Consider the following 11,626-nt stretch of genomic DNA (forward strand, 5'->3'; position numbering starts at 1 on the left):
CAGCATCAAGGTGACACAAAACTTGTTAGAACTCCGAAGCCACCCACTGACAGAGCAGTGAAAATCACCACACTGAAGGGGCTGCTCCACCAAACCTCCTCTCCATTTTCCACATCAGTCCACACATCCATGACTCTGCACATTCCAGCTGTTCTACTGCACAGAGAATAAAATCTTCCCCATTAAAAGATTTTCCTACAGCAGCAGAGAACTAACAGAATAGCTACTGGAAAAAAAAAAAAAAAAAAAATCAGATATGATCAGGGACTTCTCTGAACTGAGCAGATCTCAGACTGACAGCTGAAGTTTCACACACTTTCCAAAGAAGTTTCTTATACATTCAAATCTATAACCTACAAAACCTCTGCTCCCAACCACTGCTCTGAATTGTCAGATCAGCTGCTAAGAAGTGAGGAAGGTCTCAGGTGCACACACAATGCTTCCACAAGGATCTCCCAAACCCCCACAAAATCCCTGCAAACACCTATTTTTAACCTAACCTAAAAATAGCAAGCATGGGGATTGTGCATCTATTTAAACTCCCAGTATATGGAGGCATTTCTGGACTGCAGTAATTGGAGCAGAACTCAAATCTGCCCCTTCCACCTCCCATTTGTGCTGCAATGAGCATCTTCAGATGGTGCTGGAATTTAAAGTGACAGTCGAGGGGAGACTTCCCCCTCTTAGACACAGTTTAATGCATTTTTTCCACCACATACAGCACTTAAAAACTTCAACTCCCACATACCTAAGATGGGACTATCCTCAAAGTGCTCTTTTCTGGCTCTAGCTCAAGGCAAGAGGACCAGACAGAAAGTACTGCAGGGGAGGTAGGAATCGAAATCCCAACCGAACAGGGTGAAAAAAAAAATAATAAAAAAAAAAGAGCAACTTGAAGGAGATATCAGTAACAGCAAATCATTGTGTTTTAGCCTCTCCCCCATCCACCAGCAGCACTGTTGCTCACCTACATTGACAGAAGAGCATCAACTCCTACTTTCTGCCTGCAGGCAGCAAACGTGTCTGCTGGTAGCCTGAGAGCAAGGTGAATTTCTGGCTCATTTCAAGCTGCTAAACCAAAGAGAAGCTACTTAAATAATGCATGGTTTGTGACAACCAGCAGAATGAAAAGCTGAAAATTCAGCCCTTTAAAAAAAAAAAAAAAAAAAAGGAACAACCACAGAAGGGTAGTAAACCAGGCTGACTTACTGTCAAGTATTTCATTGAGACATTTCAAAGGGTTCATGATTTGCTGGGGGCTGCTCCTTGTAACAGTCACTTAGCAAAAAAAAGAAGAGTTTAACAGTGGTTGATTGTGTTAAGTGGCCTCACCCCAACTGAAAATTAGAAATCCCCTGATCATAAGCCCAACAAGAACTGTTGTGCACAAACAAAACCTTTCTGCTGTGCCCAGGGCATCTGCCTCCCTGCAGCACACCTTGCAAAGGAATGGAATGAGGTTAAAAATGTGGACCTGCAGTGGGGCTTCTGCTGAGTAAGTTTACACAGAGGTCTGCTCACAGCTCAGGCAAAAGTGGAAAACCACACCAAAACAAAAGCATTGGCCCCAACCCAAAAGCCTTACCCCTGGCCTCCTGAAATTAGGACTGTGTGGGCAGCAGCTCCCAGGCAAGACCATCTGGTTTCCTGTGATACCTCCATTTGCTGCTAAGAAAACAGAACCAGCTACAGATACCACACAAAACTTCCTCTTAGGGGCATAGAAAGGGAGTAAACTGATGAGAACTTCATCCACGGAGCTCTGTCACCAATTTCTGGACCTGAAACACGTGCTGAAGAGGAACAACATCCAAGAAAACCATTTGATAACAGCACTGGCTGAAAGTTTAAAAACATTCTTCAGGTGTTTCACAAGGCTTGGTTTACCAAATGATTTTAGCCACACAGGTACACCCTCTAAGAAGCTGAAAAAATTTCTGGGTTCTGAGAAAAATCAAGGAACAGAAGCTGATGTGAACATTTTGGGGTTTTTTCCCTGTTAAGAGTCAGGTAACACAGCTCTACTGCAGAAAGCCAGAAAACTGATTTTGTCACACCAAAACATAAGACACAAAAGCATTTTTGTGGCAATAAAAGCTGAGTGTTTACCTCCCCATAGATACAAAACAGCCAACACATCCCTTGTTCAGAATATACCTCAAAGGAGAGGTCACTCCTTCTACAGCCAAACCAGCACCACAACAGCTTCACAGGCAAGAAGATGATTTAGATGGATAAAAGGGACAGGGATTCTTTTAGATTCTCTGGCAGCAATCAGGACTTAAGTTACTTCGTAAAATTTCCCTGCTCCTCACCCTCTCTTACCCAAGAAGAAAAACTGTGCTGTGAAACATGAAGTAAAAAATGGCCCTTTGCACCAAGGTCTGGCATGGAGGTGAGCTGGCTTGGAAACTGCAGAGCACTCATGGCACCAATGAAAGAAAAAAAAAAAAAAAAAAAAAAAGAAAAAAAAAAAAGAGCTCACCAACATGGGGCTGACAGCTTCACAATCCCTGCAGCTTCACACAGAGCTCTGCTGTGCACTTGTTCAGCCAATTCTCAATCAACAGCGTTACCAAGAACACATCAGATGATGTTTGGAAAAGGGAGGCTAAGAGGGTGCAAGTTACACCTGGGTATCACTGCTCCAGACTAATGAGAACTGCTTAGTCAGAAGCAATTAAGAGAGCAGATCTTCAGGGATCACTTGAGTTCAAATCCTTAACTACACCCTTCCCATTTTGCAAGTCAACTTAGGAAACGTCCCTACTGTCTGTACAGCACAAGACTTCTAATCAGCCTCACTTGTGGCTCATCATTCCATTAAGGTGAGAGTATCACTTAATCATCATTTTTTCAACTCTTTAAACTCCACTTTTATTGCATTTATTGACACCAATTACAAGAAACTTGTCCAATTTTCTCTTATTCCCCTAAGAGCTGACCACCTACAGTGGTAGCAGCTTTCCCAGCAAAACCCATCCCAGCTCTGTGAGCTCTTCCCTACAACATAAAACACTGCTTTGAAACAGATGGTCTTGTTTTTCCAAAAATGGGCAACTAATTCAACTCCACTGAAAGTTTCTGATGCCTTCAAGCTATTCCCTGATGACTGACATCCAGGTCAACTCCTGGACATTTCAGTGCCTTCCCAGGACCCCTGTCAGTCCTTCTGCTAAATCACAGGGCTCCAGATCATCACATCTCTCCTGACCAGCATGACACTGCTCATGGTGGTGTATGCAAAACCCCACAAGAGGTTGGGAGCTTTGGATCAGTCATTTACCCCCCCTGTCCTAAAAATAAAAGAAGTTAAATGTACCAAGTCTGCTTGGAAAGGGGAGTTAATGCCATTGCCTTGAGGAGCTCATTTTGAGAGCAAAGTGAAAAAAATCAAAGCTTTGAGGGGAAAGAAGTCATCTCTGCTGTAAAGAGCATTACTCTGCCCACCTCAGACTTCTGGCATGTGGAAGATCATACAGTATAATCCCCCAAATCCAAAGCCTCCCTCCCACATCACAAACACAAGTGCCAGCTTGGCATTTCATGTTCAAGCAACAATTTAAGACTGGCAGCTCAGCACTTTGCTCCAGCAGCACACACACAAACTCAGCCTCTTTGGGCTCACTGCCTGTCCCCCAAACCACCTTTTAAAAAACTGTTTTCTTCTGATTTTGCAGTGTAAGGGCAGGGACGAAGGGAAGAGCATGTGAAACCACACAATTTGCAGCTTTCTGCTCCCACAGTGGGTTTTACTTCCAGGTTTTTTTCCCCAAACTTACTTGCATTCCCAAAGAAGAGGTAGAGGCTCCTTTCTCTGAGCAGCTCCATTATGAAACCCATCAGTGTCTGAAAGAGCAACCCAGCAGCCACACAGAAAAGAGAAATGCCCTATGTACCCCAAGATGTCCATGAGAGTGCTCCTCTGTTACTTGTACATCACAGAGCTCTCTCCAGGAAAAAGGACACAGAATTTCCTCTCCAAATCCTTAGTAGTTTGGTTTTTGGCTTTGGGTTTGTTTGTTTTTTTTGTTTTTTTTTTCTCTTTCAGGATCCTGAATATGACCTTTAAAAGGTAAAACAGAGCATAGAAAGCAAAGTGTGACCTTCAGTAGGTATTTAACAAGCTGAATGTGAATCTTCAGGCCACTTCTTAGCACCGTTTTTCACTGGAGAGGAAAATGAGAAATAAAGGAGTTTAGGGGTGCTGGAAAACACCAAGAATCAGTTTTAGTTGCAGTAACAGTCAGAAGACTGTAAAAATCACAAAAGATTGATGGGTTGCAATGGCATCCCAGATGTTAAGGTGTTGCCAGGCAGAGGAAATCCAGAAGCAAACATTTGACCTGCACTTGGGAGCTGTGTTCCAGAAAAAACATATTGTACCACCAGGAGCAAATGTAGAAAGGAAAAGGGAATTTATTTTATTTTAAAAGTGACCTGAACCTATCACAAGAAACTTTGCTTTCAAGGATGGCTGCAGTCTGCAAAGAACACCTCACCTCTTTTCACAAAGCTGCTGACAAGAGAAAAGCCAAGACTTGACCTCGAGGTGGCTCAGAAGTAAAAAAAAAACCTGACTTGTTGCAGTAGCCCACCTTGGCCAAAAGGTTTTCTTTGTCAATCCACAGAGTCCTTTTAGAAAGAGCAACTTCCAAGTTTGGTGTCAAACATCCCCAAAATAGGAACTTCCAAAAAGAATTACTTCATAGGTCACATACTCAGCTTATTCCAGCCATACCCTTTTTTTTTTTTTTTTTTTTTGAGCCATGTTAAGCATCAGCACTTGCCATGATTTCAAAGGTCAATGGCCAGAAGCTGTGGCTTCACATTAAGAAGGGTTTCACAACAATACCTGATTTGCCACATCCCAGCCTCTCACACTGAGCTCCACCAGCCATTTGTTACAGCTCTGAAATGAAATACCCTGGAAAACTTCTGTAGGATTCAGGTCAGATACTTGGTCTCCTCACTGGGAGAAGAGAAATAAGACAGGAAAATAGACTGTAAGAAGAAGGGGAAAGATCTTGAGCTGCAGCCTAACAGTTGACACTGCAACAACCACAGATACCTCCAAGGTCAGGGTCTGCTTTTAAAGATGCTTTTACACATTCAACTGAAGGGCTTGGATATGTACAAGAGCCACCTTAGAGCCCCACTGAGCCACCAGGCCAAGCTCAATCTGCTGTGAAATGAGTCTTAAACTGCCTCAAGTGAGTAAAACACCACTAAAAAACTTGTGAGGCACATGCAGTACCCGGGCAGAAAATCCATGCTCTGCACCCAATCCCTGCTGTGTGACAGAAGTGTGTGACAAAGCACACAAAAAGTGTGACAAAGCACACAAAAAGTGTGACAAAAGCTCCACGAGGTGGTTTGGTACCAAGTCACCTTAAGAAGGATAACTACATCCTTACTGCTCAAGCCCTACAGATGGCCACTTGTTACAAGATGTTTTTTCAAGCCAGCTGGCCACTGTTTTTTGTAAAATTGGGTTTGGTTTGGTTTGCAGCCACACGTTAGCCCTGGGGCCAACCAAGTGCAGCCCAGCAGGAAAAGCTGAGGGCAGGCTTCCAGGCTCCTGAGAGTTGCCCAGTCCAACTTCATCCACATCACGTGGCTGCTGCAGGGTTTAGGCAGAATATATGGAAATAGCAGAAAAGGAAAGAAGTTGGATTTGAGGCAAGCACACCAGTACAAAGGAACTGAAAAGAGAGATGATGGCTGGGCTTAGAGATGCTCCACACCCAGCATTATTCTCTTCTGAACTATCAAAGCTCCCAAATGAATTACCAGGAAATAATGGGAAAGAAGCAGTGCACTGATTCCCCAGGCCCACAGTCAGGCAGATTTAGGAGCCTGCGAGGTACCTCATTATTTCACCCCAAGACAAACAAACATTTTGCATATGCAAGAGGGCAAAACCCACTCCAGTCCAGCTGAGAGGTTACAGGGGCTGCACTCAGACCATTTCCTAATGACACAACTGTTTTCAGGCTGCAAATCCACACGCCTACCCCTTAGTCATCACAGTCAAGTGTCCAACACTGTTCAAGCCCTCACATAACAGAATATAAATTCTTTTCCTGGGTGTTGCAACAGTACAACACCAAACAGATTATTTAACCATCTGGGACAGAGGGTCAGGAAAAAGCAGCCACAAACTGCTAAACAAACAGAAAAACATGAAGCTGAAGGAGCACTCTTCAGCCACTGAAGTCAGAGGTGTGTTTCAGCTGTTGCAAGCTGCTCTGTGCTCCTCGGGGCTGATCCAAGGGCACCTCCCAGTTGACACACAGTGAAGCCTCCTCCCCTACAATGGGATTCCTGTTTAACAATCCAGAGAGAGGACATGAACTATTTACACAAGCCAAGTCACTGCTAATGGGTCCTGCCAGGCTTTTTCATCTGTAGCTGGAAATCCGAGCAGCAGGGGAGGTATGAAACACCCTGCTCTGCTGGTTTCCTGCAAGGAAGAGAAAGCTTCTTTTCCTGCCTCCCCATTGTGCTGCTGCTGTCATCTTCATCAAATTGCATTGCAGGGAGAGCAGGGAGAGGAGGAAAGTCCTCCAGGCAGCACTGCTGCAGGCAGCTGTCAACACTGCTGCCTGTTCCACTCTGCTGTCCCACTGGAACACCTTTGCCCAACATTTTGTACACACCATGGCAGGTGGCTTTGTGCTCCTTCTGCTCTTCAGGCACCTTGAAGCAAAAATGATCTGCAACGAGAGGTCTCTCTCCCTCCCCCCCTGCATCAGACATCAAAGGACATCACCTCCTCAGGATGGCATCTGGAAGCAGAAGGTGTAAATCTCTTCCTACCTCTGGTTTTGCAAAAGGCTGCCAAAAGCCAACCACTGTTTTCCTTTCTCCAGCAGAGAAACAGCAATAACCATGACCACAGCTTGGGAAGAGCACTTCAGTGTTGACACAGCAGCCTTGTGAGAGGAGGTCTTTAGAAAAAGTGTTTTACTTCAGGCCATTCTCCATTCCCCAAACAAAGACTCCAGCTCCTACAAACCCTGATTACAGAGTAACATCACCTGATGCTTCTGGGGATCTTGTCCAAATGTTTGTCTAAATAATGCAAACAGTAGCTTGGTCCCCTTAGCAAAGGTAAGCAGACAGAATGTCAGAAATCCAGCACATGTCTTCAGGAGCCAGCTGAAAACATTTCAGGTCATCCTGACACTTCCAGATGCTCCTAAGATTTATTTCAGCTTTGCTTCTTGTTCCAAGTGACAATGACAGCCTCCAAAAGGCACCCTGTGAACAGACACCACAGGATTTGGGCTGCCCCAGAGCCAGGATGAAGCCACTCTGACTTTAAATGTCCCCCATCCTGGGACAGAAACACCATGAGAGGGCATCATGACCCAGGGCTGCTTCTTCCCCACACTGAAATCTTCCCCCAAAGCCCCACACTTCTCCCACTTCATCAGGCACTGAGAGTTCCCCCCAGGGATGGGGAAAGGAACCACAGCAGTGTGGGTAGTTAGGAGAAAGGTGTCATTCAGCAGGAATAGCATTTCTAGTCCTCAGGAATTAAGCTTTCTCAAAGGATTGTTACAAATTTAAAACTACTGCAAGCTCTTAAGCACTGACCCAGAGGAAAAACATCACTCCTGAGATATTCCAAAATAACCTTGAAATTCTATAAAAGGCTGCTGAGAGGGAGATTATCCCAGCTCAGTAAAACATTCCTTATTATCTCACATCTCAGTGCTTGGCAAAGATAACTTATTCAAGCCACCAGGACACTGCTAAGTGGGCTTTTGGGGTTTTTTTTCTCTTCTTCCTGTTTTCCCTACATACTCCTCCACAATTTCCCAGATTTCCCTGTCCCAGTAACCTGCTTAAACCAACCCAACCCATCAGACCAACACCACACTATTCAGTTCCATTTCAAACACAAACTACCACACCAGTGCACAGATAACCTTATCTCCTGGGCTGCTACTAGAAGAGCTTCTGTTCCCTGTCAGCTCCATGTTTCACACCTTCCACTATATTAAATAAATAAATTTAAAAAAAAAAGGTTTCTGCCCCCACTGAGCTTTAGATCCTAGAGTTCCTGAAGCTACATGTAGCAGCTTGAAAAGACCACCCAGGCAGGCAACACACAGAGCTCCCTGAGACTATTAGAGCCTCTCCTTCGAGTGTCTGAATTCAGTAATTTAAATGGAGTCTTAAAATAGCTCCAGACCAAATCCACGTGTGAAAAAACAAACCCAAACAAAAACCAAACCCCGAGCTCCAGTTCTGACTGTCCCAAAAGGACCACAAGCCCCGAGGCCCATCACCAGGCTGCCAGCACTGGGACACAGTGAAACCACTGACAATGACTTTAAAGAGAAATAAAGAAAGAATAACAATAAAAAAGAAGACGACACCCATTCCGAATTAACGAACGGGAGAGTCTTCCAGCAGGCATGAAAAGACACCCAGAGGGCTCCACATCTCTCACACTTGGGTTTGTGAGCCTCAGGCTTGCTAAGCAGCTCCTGGCCCCTGAGAAATCCTTCCTGCCTCTTTCCAGCTGCACCAAAGTTGCCAGACAGGCGTGCTCAACCCACTTTTTTTTTTTTTTTAATTTTTTTTTTTTTTTTGCCACGGGACTTTTTAGTGATTTGTGTCCAATTTCAAAGCACAAGCCACGCTGCCAGCACCCGTAGTTCGCCGCCGGCGGTACCGCCCACTGCATTCTCAGGCAGACAAAGCATTGGTCTGCCCAGGAATTTGGACTTCCGAGGCAGCTTCTGAAACACAAGCCCAGGAAAAGGCTGCCAGCAGCCTCTGGAAACCAGAATGTACCTTCTCATCAGCAAAGCCTGCCCCAGCTGCTCTTCCAGGAACTGTTTTACTCCTGCCCTGACTTTCAGAGCTGCCCAAGAAGACTGCCTGCAGCCCCAGGGCTGGGGGAAAACATCTAGGAAGGAAAGGAAAAGAGGTGGGAGAAGATGTGTTAGCAAAATGCAGCACAAGAGAGGTTCTTCAGGATGTGGGGCTGAGTTTTTTCCCAAGGTTTGGTATTCCATCCTGTCAAGATGCTTGTTTGGGAACATTTAGTCACACCATGCAGACACCAGGCACATGAAACCTATTAAGATGCCTGCAGTATCAGAAGGCCTGAGGTGGAATTTTTGCACAGTTTTTGTCCTAGAAATGAAAAGCTCAGATTAAAGCTGTAAATCCCACAGTTCTGTAATTAAAAGCTGTCCCTGCAACACTACTGGTCCTAAAAAACTGTGATTCCACCACATGGTTTGTGCTGCACACTCCTACAGCCTGGGTACCTGAACCAGAACCTGCTCAAGATCTGGGTCTGAAGAATGATTGGGTCTCAAACCTCCCCCCCTTGCCTTCCAAACAGGTCACTGGAGGGAAAAAAAGCTCTCGTGCCATTCCCCTTGGGAATGACAAAATAACTGAGCATACAAAAGCCAATCTGCCCACCTGAGGGAGGGCACCTGCCTCCTCCTTGCTACTGCTGGACACCTGCAACAGCTCCAAAATCCATCGACCCAGAGAGCAGGAATTGGAAGAAAGAGGAACCAAGCACCCCAGAGAGAGAGCAGAGAAACCAGGAGCTGTTTCTCAGGAAGCTGCTCGTGGCTCTCAGCACTAAGTGCTGCCTGGGCCTCTCAGCCACCAAGGCAATGAGCTGCTGCTTTTAGGAGCTGCTGCTCCAGGAAGAGTCTGGAAAAGAAACCCACAGGCACTGGGAAAAGCAGAGAGAGATCTGAGCTATGGGCCCTTGGTGCTGTGTTACTCTTTATAACGGGATCAGAAGCAGCAAGAGGAGCTTTTCCTTTTTCAAAAAAGCCTCATCAGAAGCCTCAAAAGGGGTGACCACACCAAACACCTCACCTAAGAAACCACACCCTGCTTGATGAGCAGTAAGGAAGCTCAACAGAAACAACAATGACTAAGTGTATTCCTCTGAAAGCCACATTTCTAAGGGAGGTGTTTTTTCCCCCCTTGGGGTCATAAAGGTGAAGTGAAAAGGAAAAGCTCCAGGGCCAGGCTGGCAGCTGCCACCTGCCCAGGGGCTGTGGAGGTTCCAGCCAAGCTCTGCAGGATGGTTCTGAAACCAACCCAGACACTGCCCACCCCAAACTGGCACAGAGGAGCGAGCTCCTTCTCCTCCCTCCACACAGGAGTCAGCTACAGCTCTTCAGCCTCATAATGCTCTGGTGAAATGTTGATTTTCCTCCAGTTTTGGGGGGAAGCAGAGCAGCTCCAGAGGCAGGAAAACCCACTGGACACCCCTGTCCTACCAACACTGGGCAGGTGAATGCTTCCAGGGTTTGCTTTCTCCCCCCAAACTGAGCCAGCACTGAGTAGAGAGAGGGGAAGAAGAAGAAGAGGAGGAGGAGGATCTTGTACACATCCCTCAGCGTTGAGGACAGCTGTGTTTTGGGTTTCTTTTCTGCAGTAGCTCCAGCAGCAGATGCCTGAAATGTTGAGATGTCCCCAAAAGCACCGAGTGTTTGCACAACAGGACGGGGGCAGAAGCAAAGAACTGGATGATATCCACACAACAGCCCCGTGAGGAGAGCGAGTAGGACCTGGAAATGGCACCTGAGCGCTCCCCTCCCTCTTGGCTTCCTTCTGAGGGAAAAACTTCAGCAGGAGCCCCGAACCGGGGGGGACGTGAGGGCCTCACCGGGACCGGCCCCTGATCACGATAGGGAGGGAGGTGGAGGGGTCACGGCGGTGAGGGGAAGGACCCGGCCTTGAGGAGGGAACCAGAGCTCTGAGGGGCGAGAGGGGAGGAGGACCTGGACCTGAGGAGAGACCCCGGCCCTGAGGGAGCGACCCCAGCCCCGAGGGAGCGACCCCGGCCCCGAGGAGGGGAACCCGGCCCCGAGGAGGGGAACCCGGCCCCGAGGAGGGGAACCCGGCCCCGAGGGGACGGTCCCCCCAGACAAGCCCCCAGGTGAGGGCAGCGAGCGGGCCCCACGCCGCGGGGTCAGGTAAGGCCCCGGGGACGAGGCGGGGAGCCCCGGTGTGAGCGCCGGCGGGCGGAGCGAGCCCCTCCCCCGCTGCCCGTCTCTCCCCCCGCCCTCCCCCGGTTCCCCCGTGTTCTCCCGTGCCCCCCCGTACCCCTCACCCGCACTCACCGGGCCCCTCCGCCCCCTCTCCGCCCCTCCGGCCCCGCTTCATTTGGGCGCCGCTGCCCGGCGGCTTCCGGCCGGCCCGACCCACGTGACCGCTCCGCCCCGCACCATAGAGAGGAGCGGCGGGGAGCGGCGAGCGGCGGGGGACAGACGGGCGGCCCGGGCGGTCCCGTCTGGGCTCAACCTACCATAGAGGCGGAGGGAGGGAGGGGGCGGGGCCTGGGGTGCACGTGCTTCCCATGGGGGGGGCAGGGGGAAAAGGGGGGTCCGGAACCCCATGGGAAGGGGGGGAGGGACCTCTGGGGGGGCTCTGCGGGGAGAACGGGGGGAAGGGTCCCCTTTGGGGGGGACTCAGGATCCATACGGGGTGCGGTGACATGGGGGGGGTCAGGGCACCTTTGGGGGGGGCTGGGCTGGGGGGGTTCAGGACCCTTCTGGGGGTGCTGGGGGGTTCAGGCACCTTTGGGGGTGCTGTACTGGGGGGTCAGGACCCTTTTGGGGAT

At 48.4% G+C, this 11,626-nt stretch overlaps 1 protein-coding gene across 3 annotated transcripts in view; it reads right to left on the bottom strand.

Moving 5' to 3' along the window:
- The window catches only part of RNF216 (ring finger protein 216), an 80,088-nt gene extending 68,808 nt beyond the window's left edge, over nt 1-11,280 (bottom strand). The window contains exons 1-2 of one of the 3 annotated variants that reach the window (XM_071760954.1): nt 11,127-11,280; nt 8,815-8,929 (exon numbers count right to left, since the gene is read on the bottom strand). The gene's annotated coding sequence lies outside the window, so the exon portion shown is untranslated. Of the gene's footprint in view, nt 1-3,782; nt 3,982-8,814; nt 8,930-11,126 lie in introns of those variants that run through there. The other 2 variants (XM_071760953.1, XM_071760955.1) reach the window with 2 other exon arrangements.
- Between the last annotated feature and the right edge of the window lie 346 nt (nt 11,281-11,626).

Source organism: Heliangelus exortis, chromosome 17 (genome assembly GCF_036169615.1).
Source record: "Heliangelus exortis chromosome 17, bHelExo1.hap1, whole genome shotgun sequence".
NCBI classification, from domain to species: domain Eukaryota; kingdom Metazoa; phylum Chordata; class Aves; order Apodiformes; family Trochilidae; genus Heliangelus; species Heliangelus exortis.